Below are 11869 nucleotides of genomic sequence, written 5' to 3'. Positions count from 1 at the left end.
TCCTCTGCTGTCTGTCCACAGTTCAGGTTTCTGGGGTAAACAGGGTTTAGGATGGTGCTGGGGATATTTGGGAGAAGGAGAACTCTAGTGGCGTCTGCTGGAGTTGCTGTTTGCTGCTTTTATTTCGTTTATTTCATGGGTTGTTGTTTTTTTAATGGGATACATTTTAAACAGATCTGAAACTCCTGGCTTCTTCCAATCAGTCTTTTTGGGGGGCAGGGCCCCACCATGGCAGGATGAGGGCAGTGAGCGTGGCACAGAGCAGGCCCTGCTGATACTGCAAGTCCTTCCCTCCTCAAGTGTGATTTAGAGACTTTCTGGATTTGTTCCGCCCCCCACCCCAAAGTGCCCACTGACTTTGGGCAGGGAAACACCCCTAGTGTGTGAAAGCAGATGCTACTTTCCAGTTCAGCTTCATGCACCCATGTTCTAGATGTATATGTGGGATCAGGCCTACTAAAACGATAAATATTAAAAAAAACAAGTAAGCAAATAGTGTCTGTAATTTATCATATTTAGCCCTTTGCATGGTTTTGCGTAAAATGTGTGTGTGCTTATTTTGAGAGGGAGAGAGAGTATGTATTTTATGGGGTGCTTATACATGTACTAAATGCATATTGGATTAATATTAATGCCAGGCTAGTTAAATGCATTCTAATAATCGTGATACACCTTATCAACTAAAAGAAAGAAGCAAGTTGCATCACAATTACAGGCTTAACCAAATCCTTTTTCTTGCGGTTTTTACATATTCTCATTCTGACCTGTAAACATTTATGCATGTGAATAATAGTTACTTTGAAATGCATGAGGAATACTCTCATCTTAACACCTGATCTAAAAAAAAGACTTTTACATACATTCCTAGTTTTAAGTGCTGTGAATAGTCTAAATTGTTCAACCGTGTTGAAGTGAATAGTGCACAATAATACAATAGTGCATAGGTCTGCCTAGTATCTCCCAAATAAAATAAAAATAATATAATTTGTTGTGTAACAGTAATATAAATTCAATTTTGCTGTTCATTGCATTATGAGAGACCAATTTAGAATATCTAAGATAACTACAACAGATAGATCACCCTTTGTGTTTTTATCTTTTAATATTACTTGAGGATTTTGGCTGATACCAAATTACTATTAGTTATTATTATTAAGAATATAGGTTTCGTTTTAAAGTCAATGTTTTTATAATAAGCATACATTATGAGGCATTTGCTTTTGGTATGGTTACAAGAAGCCTGCAATCTCATCTTGAACATTTGGGTGTAATTTATGTTTAGTGGTTAGGATTTTTAATGGTGTAGGTACCTGATTTCAAAGATTAGACACTTGAGTTCAATAGGATTCATCTCCCTGCTTAGCCCACTGCATATACTTTTCTCTGAGCCATAAATATTAAAAAAAAAAAGGATTTAGGGCCTGAGCCTGTAAACCCTAACTACTATGAGTAGTTTGTTTGTAGGCCATACCCATGTTCATAGCAGTAATATTGTCAGAGGGTAAAACTGCAATCGTCTCCAACTTGAGCAGAATCAAGCCTTTCATGCCTTGGAAACTATTGGGACAATTGTCATACAAATACTCAACCTACAATATGTCTGACTCGAACATTCATATGTACACGTGTTATCCAGCCCTCAAGGTTGGCGTACCCTTGAGATTTTAACCTGGAGTTAAATGATTGCCAAATAACTTGTGGTAGTTAATGCACTTGTAAAGGTTAGCCTGGACACTCTCCAAATGTTTGTTCCAGGATACAAATGTTTATTTTTGGCAAAGCACAAATATTTGTGTCATGAAACAAACATTCAGGACCTGTCTTCAATAAATGTGTTACTGTGATTGACAGTCAATAACCTGGGAGGAAAAAAACTCTAGCATAAAAGTTGTCATATAAATAGGACATAAGCATTAGGTGTTCAAGTGATTGATCCTCTCTCTGCCTGTATGAGGATCACCACCTTGTAAGATCCAGCTTCAAGTGACTGAGCATTTGCAAGACTTGGCTTTTAGGCCCTGTCTTGATTGACAAAGAAATATATATGACTTTCAGTCATTCTGGCTCACTCAAGTTAGCTTTAGCATGATTGAAGAGACTTATGTGCTCATTAAGATGCAAGTTTGAAGCCATGTTAGCTGGCCCTGTTTAGCCTCTGCTCCTGTACATGCATTTATCTGCATTTATTACAGTATTTGATATATAGGCTCCCCTTTGATAGCTAAGTTCTTAATTAGGGAGCAGCACCAAGAGATCTGAAATCATATGAAGCAGTCAGGACTGAGGCAGGCAGACAATAGGAAGGAAATCCCACCCTCCATGTGCACTGGGCAGCAGCTTGTTCCCTCATAGGCAGTGCCAACTGTTTGTTAAGGCTACTGTCAGATAAGGAAATGTCCTAATCCATCCTCCAAAGTGATATGATTGGCTGTTGGGAGTGACAGACAGTTACACTTAGACTAGAGTGTCAGTGTAAAATTCAGGACATTTCCTTTCTCCTCCCCTTGGCTGGAAAGGTCTCTGAGAAGGAAAAGAGTGTGATTTGGTTTCTGAGATGGTAGTAAAATAACTCAATATGGGGCAAAACAACTTATCCAAGAGAAGTATTTGTATAACTATAATCAGGAGCTTGCATCTGAATGTCAATATTTCCAGAGAGCCAGCTTATCACTTGGTTGAAGGAAAAGAAAATATAGTAAAAATTAAAATGGGAAGAAGAAAATAAGCAGAGCTTAATTTCCTTCAGAAAATATACCTCACTCAAAATAAAAATGTTTAAAGCTAGGTTAACACAATAAACTTTGGCTCGCATAGCTCTGTTGCTGAGGGTTTAATATATTGGTATACTAGCCCAGGAAACCAAGCCAAACGTACACCTAACTTAAATGACAGTGGTAATTTTTCAAGCTAAATTTTACCTTTAGATATGCATGCATGATTATTGAATTATAAAGTGTATGCATGTACAGCTATATGAGGAGTTCATACTATGGAAGCTTATTGAGTCTAGGAGCCTGGGAGGCAGATAATAATCTACATTTATATATTTATAAAGCTATACATTTATATAATGCAAACAAACAAGAACAGAGCTTGCTAACTAGAGCAAACCAGTAATTCTCCACCAGTGTGCGTCAGCAACCTGGAGTGCCACCAGAAGGAGGATAAGCACAGTCTCATCCTGGAAGACCCCTTACCCCATTGCCCAGCTCCTCTACAAGTCAGTAAACCCTGGAATATACCAATTAGTTTTTTAAAAGGGATGGCACTCATTTCACAAAATTCTAGAGGAGTGCCTCAAGTCCAAAAAAGTTGAGAGCCGCATGGCTAAACAGTTACACAACAGGGTTTGTTAATAACCTACGTGGGGCCAGTATCAGGTCATATGTAATTTGCTAAGAGCCAGCTACCGCTCTCAGGTTGTGGTACGTTCTGTAACTATCAAAAATAGCTACAAAATAAGCTTATAATGTAATAACCCCAAATCAGAAGTCAAGATACAAAAACCATGCGATTGGTTTTAAAATCATGCAGTTAAAAAATTGTAAATCTGAGGTTATTTTATTTGCCCCCTATTTTCTAAGCTTTTAGGGTACTTTCAGGTCACGTTAGGAAGATTTTCTTCAGAACTCTCAGATCTACACTCTAGAATCGTAGCACGCAAAGAGGTGAGGTGGAAGGGACCTCCAGAAGTCATCTAATCTAATCCCCTGCCTGAGGCAGAATCATCCCTATCCAAACCATTTTATACAAATCCATAATCTGAACTCTTCGTAAAACTACTGTCAACCCTGACACAACACAATGCATAACACCCTACCCTGCCACAGGTAAAGCAGGGGACAACAGCAGCCAACATCCTTTTTCTATAAAAGTTTGTTAATATACCCTCAAGAGATCCCAGAAAAAGGACCATGCCCCCTACTACAGAGGAAGGCAAAACACCCCACAGCCTATAGCAATCTGACCCCAGATGGTGATTGGTCTGACCCTGAGCAGAGGGGCAAGAAGAAGGAACCTCTGGGTTTAAGTCCCAGCAGGAGCACTGGCACATGCCAGTCAAAATCCCTAGCTTTGGCTGTAGCCAACACTTAATGTCTTTGAGAAAGGACTTAAAAACTCCCTGACACATAGAAAGGTGGGGAGGGGGCGACCAGAAAAGCCAGAAGCATGGGAACATAAGGATAGCTATGCCAGCTAGTGGGTGTCCAATGTCCTCTTAAACAACTGCAGCGATGGAGAGTCCACAGCTTCCCTAGACAGTCTCTTCCATTGCCTGACTGTTCTAACAATGAAGAAGTTTTTCCTGATATCCCATCTACTTTGTTTTAATGAAAGCTAAGGTTCTTATATAATCACTTGAATCCAGAAACATGGTCTTTAGGGGAAATAACAAAATCATGAGTTTTTTCAATAAATTTGCAAGAACTGGCAATATTGAGCTTTTTATATAACAACATAGCAACGGTAAAACAATCTCTCCCCTTAGTGATGATGCTGATATACCATTTCCATGTAGGTCTAAGATGTGTACATTACATATCGGTCTCAGTCAACATTACATTTTGGTCAGAATCATAGAAAAATAGGGCTAGAAGGGTCCTCGGGAGGTCATCCAGTGCAACACCCCTGCAGAAGGCAGGATCATCCTAAGTGTTTGATGGTGTAATTTGGGGTCGAGGGTCAGACTTACAAGAGATATACAAGATAGCTTCTCTCCTCCCATCCAGAAAATCCTATAAGGCAACTGTCTATGAGCACAAGAGGTTGTACTGGGATAATTATTTTGTAAAAATCCATCTCTTTTAACTAAAATAGTTATACCAATAGAAAAACCATGTGTGGACTTGACTGAAATCATCAGAGGCATAACATGACTCCTGAGCACTCTGGGTGGCAGTGACACAGTGTCACTGGCTGCGCTGCTGGTGTCATGGCACTGGCCAGCTCAGGAGTGGAGACGCTTCTAATTGTGCCTCAGTCTCCTCCTCTTTATTATGCAACTGCAAGAAATTGCTACAGGGAATCATTGAACACAAGCAAGATATAATATGAAAATATACATTTTTAATGAGTAACAAGAAAGCCCAGAGTTATTATAATTAATAACATGTTGTTTTGAAGATAATTGTAAGCTTTGTGTCTATTTCCAACTGTGAGAGATCAGGATGAGACCCAATGTGAGGGGCAGATTAACCCGTATCTGCCATCTTCCTTTAAAGCATCTGGTATAAGCTAGATGCAGATTGAATGAGGTGGACTTTGGCTCTAATCCATTATGGTACTTACTATGTTCATGGATGCTCTGCAAGATTTACAGGACCCGTGCAAAGGTAAGCATTAAAATGGAACTGTCTTGTTTATGACCATCTCTAGCACTGACAGTGGATACAAAAGCATGACAGCCAAATGGGAACTTTTTATCTTTGTAGAGTGTTTGAAGTGTTGGAGGACAACCAGACATGCATAATGTTTGATCTTCCACCTTATGTGCAGTTTGTGTGTGTGTACAGCATATAGAAAATGTATAGATCCTATGTATTTTATGTATTAGTTCTCTTTAATAGATTGCATTGCATTCACAGATGGCACTTTCACTTTAATGAGGAACCTTTGAAAAGATTAGATTTTGTTAATAAACTATTCAGCCAAACTGCAATAATGTGTGTGAGAGTATGTTCATGCTTTTTTATATTTTATGACAAAGTTCTAAATTAACCAAGTGCACTATTAAAAAGATGGTACAGTATTTTCAGGGTAACTAAAATCCAATTATGTTGGGAAAATCATAACTTCGAATATCCTGATTTTTGTGTTTAAAATGTTTGACATAATGTTGAATATACTTGAATTGACTTAAAAATACAAAAGTGGAAAAGAATTAAAATGTAGCATATATTTGTGTGATTAAAATGCATGTTACATCTGTATTTACTCACCAAGGGAAATATGACTATTCCCTATAGCCCTCAGTATAACCTTACTGATTTATTTGCAAATGTTGAATTCTACTTCATTTATTGAAATATTTACCAAGGGAAACAAATGCATCTTAAAACATCAAAAAGTAAATGTTGATTTCTCTGTGAAGAGTTCATAAAGCTGGAACTCTAGTTTAAGAGAAGCATTGCATGGTTGTGCTGTGCTTATACCAACTGGAAACTTTGGAAAACTAAAAATAAAGACACTGAAAGAGCAAATATACCCACAAGTCCCTTATGCCCTAATTTTTAGAGGGACAGAAGAGGTAAAGCGGCAAGTAAAATAGGGTCTCTACTTTCTAAATCACAACAGTTGACAATTCACTTTTTTCCTTGAAAAACAGATGTATAAAACCTTGTCAAACTTTTCTTTAAAATTACTTTGGGCTGGGAATAAGTAGGTGAAATAACAGATTTCATCAAGAAGTTATTTATGTCTGAAAATTGGGGCTAATAATGAAAGTGCTCCTCAAGAACATTATGTAGTGCCCCTATTGTGGCACTGTAACAAAGTAACCATTGATGTTCTACTGCTATTTATTATATTAGAACAGTGGGATCCATCTCCCCAATCAATTCTTTTCCTCATGTGTATGATTTACGGGAGTATATTACTGGAGTTGCAAGTTCAGCAGTAAGAAGCAGGATTCTATGGGAATGCTAATTGACCTTCTTTCCCAAGTTTCAGAATATCACCTTTTGGAAAAAATAGTCTCACATCCTACATGTGCATTCATTGTCTTCCTATTTAGATGGCAGGAATAAGCAGTAATTAAATATCATTAGCATTCAGGAACTCAACAGTAGTGAAAAATAATATGATTCCTATTCTTTGACTATCTGAACATCTCAAATAATTAGGGACCTACCGAATTCAGGGCAGCTGCCTCCCAATTTTGTGGTCTGAGTGTAGCGCCAGTCACCATTTTTGTGGTGCAGCACAGCAGCCCTGCCCCCATCTCTGATTGGCCAAAGGTCATATTTCCCTAGGTGAGTAAATCCAGATGTAACTTCACAACTGTAAACACCTGAACTTCAACATTTCATCCAGGAGATGTAAGCTCTCAGATCCCAACTTGGAAAATATCAATGCCTATGCTTCCATCTTAAATCACAGATACATTTGTATCTTAAAGTAATGGCCCTGAAAAGCAGCTTTATTGATCTGTCTGAAACTACAAATGGTCAGAGTATTGTGGGAGAGTTCAGTCTTTCAAAGATTTCTTGGAAATGTTAATGAAATCACTACAATTTTAAAATATATGGAAATCAGAGCTTCCTGAGCCTTTTAAGATGTGAGTGTTATGACCAACCTTTAAAGGTAAGACAAAGAATCTTGAATTCTCTTATTTAGGCATCAGTCTCGCAGTAAGATGTGTGTAGATGAACCCATAGACAAGTAAAGAACCTTTATTGAAACCTGAATCTGGCAGACTTCCTTTTGAAGTCAAGGATATTTTGCATCTGTACAAAGTTCAGAATTGTCGTTTATTTCTGTGTTTCCAAAAATTAGCAAAGTACTTCTGCAATATGTAGGCCAGTGGTTCCCAAACTGTGGGACACAACCCCAGATGGGGTCACAGAGCAGCACTCTTTCCCATGCCAGAGGTCCCACCCACTGAGCTGCAGGGGCAAGGGGAAGGGTAGCAGGACAGGGAGCCTCAACCTTGCAGCAGGCAGCCTGTATTCTCTCCCCTACAAGGGGTCTGCTCTGGCCATGCCACCTGTGGGGGAAGGGTCTGGGGTGGGAGGGCAGGGAGCCAGGCTTCATGCTAGGGCCTCAGCAGCTGTTGTTTCCTGTGGGCAGCAACCAGGGCTCAGGTACTGCTGGGGTGGGTGGTTAGGGGGCTGTGGCCCTGGTACTAGGGCATTTGGGGAGAGTGGGAGGCTGTGGATTGGGAATGAGGGGCATTGGTAGGGCCAGGGGGCTGTTGGTCAGGGGTTAAGGGCACCTGGGTGGGGTGGGAGGCTGCAAGTTTGGAGTGAGGGGCCATACTGAGGAAATGGGGTCATGCTGAGGAAAAGTTTGGGAAGCACTGGTGTAGGCTGTTTAGGACAGGCACACAAAAAGAAATAAAATCAAGTGACAAACAAGCCAGTTTACTTAATATATTAGAAAATGGATTCTGCAGGATAGTGGAAAATTATTCATTTTCTCAAGTGAACTTTATACACCATGCTAATAATTTTACTGAGTCAGTATCACTTCTGCAAGGTTCAATTGAAGTGGGCCCTGTTGCTACCCTTAGAAAGTTTTTGTAAACATTTCAGTAACTATGTAGTCAAATCATTAAATGAAATAAATCAATTAAGGTCCTGTCCAACTCCTGTTGAAGTAAAAGAAAAGAGTCTTTCTTTCAACAGAGTTTGTTCAGACCCTAAATGATATAATGGTCTATGTAGTCTGAAAGAAACCACTAATCAAATAATCACTTTTATGTCCTATTCTGCACAGGAACAGGAAAGGTGATCCTGGAAGTAGGAAGCACTAATCAATAAGGGCATCTATGAATATAACATTTTTGGCACTCCAAGGGCACATTTACGTGTGGCACCATGTCACCACAGCAATGCACTATGGTAACATAGCGTCCATGGGTGTCTACACATGACCAGCAGCTATTTTGCTGTGGCAGCACATTCCACCATTATATCATGCTGCTGCAGTGAAGTAGCTGCTAAAAATAACCGTGTGCTGTGTGTATAGCGCAGTATGGGCACTTACTCTGCCGTGCTTTAGTACTTCCAAAAGCACAGAAGACTGGTAAGGGGGCGTGCACCCCCCCTCCTCAGGTTGGCCCCCAAAAGTGCTGGGGACCTGTTGATGCACCCCAACTTGGCACTGCTCAGGATGGGGCCAGATGCAGAGCTCATCCCCTCCATCCCAGTTGTACAGCTGGGGACCGCACTCTGCTTCTCTACCCAGCCCCACCCTCCCTGACAGCACTCTAGAGCTTGGAGCATCAGAGAGACCTCTGGCCAACCAGAGCGCTGCCCCACCTCCTCACCCACGTGGTCCCTCCCTTCCTCTTCCTACCTGTAAGAGTGTGCTCTGATCCACAGCAGAGGTGCTGTTCCTGCTGCTGGGAGAAAGGGAAACTTGGAGCACTTGTGGGGGGACGGGAAGAGTGGCCCAGGGAGGGGTGGGGGTAGTGGTGTGTGGTGCCTCTTCCACCCCAGTCCTGAAGCAGTATTTTTTGCCGTGCAGGCTGGCGGCATGTTGCGGGGGGAGGCACAGAGGTATAGGAGTAGACATGGGGCTTTTGGCCTGCCCCCAGGCCTGCCCACAAATTGTGCTCCCCCAGACTCAGGAGGCACCAGTTGCCCATGTCCAAAAGGAAGTACTAAAGCATGCCGCAGTAAGAATGTTGCCATAGGGCAACATGTAGGCATGCCGTAAGTGCCCTTAAAGTGCCTCAAAAAGTGAGGGGACGGATGTCACCTGCCACTGAGGCTCTTCAAATTGTTCCACTCCACCTCAGAAATGACCCTGGATGAACAAGAATAACTCTGAAGCACTTGATGGTAGAATTCTTTGTGTAATGTTTACACCTACCATTAGATAATCAGATATACAACATTAGTAGGGTTCTTCCCTTGGTTCTAAGGGGGTGGGCAAGTCGTTGCAGAAACGTTTTTAAGGCTTAGTAGGGAACAGATAAACATTTTTCTTCTCTCTTATTTTTTTTCGCTCTCTCTCCCTTCTCCCCACTCACTGTTTGGGTTTCTGGTTGCAGAGAGCTTTTATGGACAGCGGAGAGCAGGGAAAGAGGCGGCCATAGAAGCAGCAAACTTTTCACATCTGTTCTAGATATGGACAATGAGATCAGTTCATGAAGAAGTCTCAGTGTGCAGATCAAAGGGGTGTGAAGTGGCTCTGCTGAATACATAGTCTTATTTAGAAATATTATATATCTTTGGTCCCTGTCATCCATAATTGGCACCCATTAGGTTTATCCTTTATTTCCTGGGGTTATTTTTCTCACATTTTTCCAAACAACACTTTTTGTAGCTTTTCCCCAAAAAAGCCCACCTGTGTAGAAGACAAACTCAAAGCATATATTGCATCAGTAAAAAAAAATTGTTGATTGCTTCCAAACAATTGCTTTCTACTTCATTGCACATAAATCTGGTTTCCTTGAGTTTGACAGCAAGGGTATCACAGGACTCTAAAGGTCTACCGTCACATTTTTATGGTGGCACAAAGCAACAACTAATGGTGTCACTCTTATCACCCTAGACAGCAGTGGCAATACATATGGGGTGCACATGCCCCCCTGCAAGCACCAGCCAGAGAGTGGGAGCCCTGGATGTAGCACCCAGTCATCAAGATTGGCTGACTAAGGTGGCACCAGTCACACACGCTGGACAGGTACTTCCTGGGTTTGTGGGGTCTGGTTCTGTATGTCCTGGATTTTCTTGAACAGGATTGGACCCCTCAAGCCCAGGGAATGTCTGCCTGGTTTCCCCACTTCCAGAGATGTACCTCAACAATCTCCAGAACAAGTCTCTGGAAACAAAAAAAGTTGAGGTTTCCTAGTTCCAGAGATTTGCCCTGGACACTGCTGGAGGCATATCTCTGCAAGCAGGGAACCCTGACTTTCCCTGATTCCAGAGATCCCAGGGACATATCTCTGGAAGCAGAGGAAGCCAAGACGCTGGTGTGGATCAGGGACTAGAGCCTCCAGTCAGCTGACTGCCAGCTACAGCCCTGGGACTGCACTGGAGTGTCAAGCTCATTCTGGTGTGGTCCTAGGACTGAGACCACCAATCAGCTGATCGGTAGTCCCACCCCTGTGACTGTGTACCACAGTGGGGCATCCCAGCTTTCCCCAGTTCCAGAGATGCACTCTCAGACTTTCCTCAGCATGTAGCTGGAAGTGGGGAAAGTTGGGGTTCTCTGCTTGCAGAGATACACCCCCAGCAATTAGGAGTGTGTGAAGTGGGCTCTATTCGATTCAGATTCAGCCCAAATCAGGGACAGTGAGTTGATTAGTTGATTCAGATCACTGTCCCTGATTCAATTCTGCCAAATCCAAATCTGAAGATTCAATGCTGATTTGGAGAATCAGCAATTCAGACACAGACACAGCTTTAAAAGTTTTTTCTACATACCTTGAGGTAGCAGGCACAGTTTGTGATCACTGCAATGCTGGGGTGGATGGAGCATCCCACAGGAGTGCGGGGGGGCGGGCAGAGGGAGAGAGGTGGCTCTCCACGTGCTTGGTGGCAAACCTGGAAGTGGACCAGAAGTATGGGGCAGCCGGGAAGCACACTGGGGGACCCCCCTGCAGCACCTCCCTGGCTTGGCAATTGGCTGCAGGGGAACCCTGGGTGCCCTCCCAGACCCAGGAGGCACCAGTCACTGAGCTGGGGAGGCGCAGGGAGGGGGGCCCCCACGCCCTCCCCGGCGCTGCTTCTGTTCCACTTCTAGGTCTGCAGCCAAGCACTCTGGGGAACACCCTGTGCTTCTGTGGGATGCTCCATGCACCCCAGCATCACAGCTCTCACAAGCCCCTACTACCTAGAGATATGTAGAAAAAATATTTAAAGCTATCTCTATGTCCAAATCCCATAATCTTTCCTTAGTTTCATAGTTTGTAGGGTCGGAAGGGACCTGAGCAGATCATAGAATCATAGGAGTAGGGTCGGAAGGGACCTTGTAGATCTTCAAGTCCAGCCCCCTGCCTGGGCAGGAGAAAAAATGGGGCCCAAATGATCCCAGCTAGGTAGGCATCAAGCCTCCTCTTAAAGACCCCCAGGGTAGGAGCCAGCACCACTTCCCTTGGAAGTTGGTTCCAGATCCTAGCCACCCTAACCGTTAAGTAGTTCTTACAGATGTCTAATCTAAACCTACTCCAACAACTTATGGCCGTTATTCCTTGTTA

This window comes from Crocodylus porosus, unplaced genomic scaffold (genome assembly GCF_001723895.1).
Source record: "Crocodylus porosus isolate Cpor-Errol unplaced genomic scaffold, CroPor_comp1, whole genome shotgun sequence".
NCBI lineage: Eukaryota > Metazoa > Chordata > Crocodylia > Crocodylidae > Crocodylus > Crocodylus porosus.
Note: the sequence above shows the minus strand (reverse complement) of the source record.